Source organism: Echinops telfairi, unplaced genomic scaffold (assembly GCF_000313985.2).
Source record: "Echinops telfairi isolate 266 unplaced genomic scaffold, ASM31398v2 ScPeMD7_7458;HRSCAF=8496, whole genome shotgun sequence".
Taxonomy (NCBI): Eukaryota; Metazoa; Chordata; class Mammalia; order Afrosoricida; family Tenrecidae; genus Echinops; species Echinops telfairi.
The window spans coordinates 49695634-49695835 of record NW_022111358.1 but is presented as its reverse complement, the minus strand read 5'-3'; positions in this window follow the sequence as shown (position 1 = coordinate 49695835).

The window sequence follows — 202 nt, the reverse complement described above, 5'->3', positions numbered from 1 at the left end:
CGACGTCGAGGGCGCTCCTCGGGTGGCGCTGGCGAATCCCGGCGTCCGCTGCTCCCGCCCGCCTGTGCGCAGGTGAGAGGCCAAAGCGGTCGCGTGAGCACCGAGGACTTGTCCCGGTGGCGCTGTCCACTCCCTGTGACCTGACGGGGTTCTGTGCCCTCACAGCATCGAGCACCTCCGGCCCTGAATGGCCACTCGCTGT